Below are 397 nucleotides of genomic sequence, written 5' to 3' on the forward strand. Positions count from 1 at the left end.
GGAGTCTATAACTCTATATAGAAAATGAGAGTAGCTAATTACATTGGCCCTAACCAAGCCTGCTTTACTATCACTGGATAACATAATATTCCTTGCAATAGTATGTAAACTTATGCATATACTTTTATACATATCTCTGCCCTGGGCTTGGAGACTCTATGGCTAGCTGCTTCATATACTTCTATGTACATATCACAGTCACTCTACCGCATCATAGGGTGAACTTATACGTATACATTTATACATATCTCTGCCCTGGGCTTCGAGACCCTGTGGCTAGCTGCTTCATATACTTACAGGGGATACGTATATAACAGTCACCCTAACACATCATATTTTTATATGAAACGTCCCTTATTCATTGATTGGAATTTTGGACTAACTTTCTTTTCGACTC

The 397-nt window shown here is 37.8% G+C and overlaps 1 protein-coding gene across 1 annotated transcript in view; it reads right to left on the minus strand.

Annotated features, from left to right (window-relative positions):
- The window catches only part of LOC119587726 (innexin inx2-like), a gene marked incomplete in the record, with an annotated part of 35,589 nt that overhangs the window by 22,583 nt on the left and 12,609 nt on the right, over nt 1-397 (minus strand).

This window comes from Penaeus monodon, chromosome 23 (assembly GCF_015228065.2).
Source record: "Penaeus monodon isolate SGIC_2016 chromosome 23, NSTDA_Pmon_1, whole genome shotgun sequence".
NCBI classification, from domain to species: domain Eukaryota; kingdom Metazoa; phylum Arthropoda; class Malacostraca; order Decapoda; family Penaeidae; genus Penaeus; species Penaeus monodon.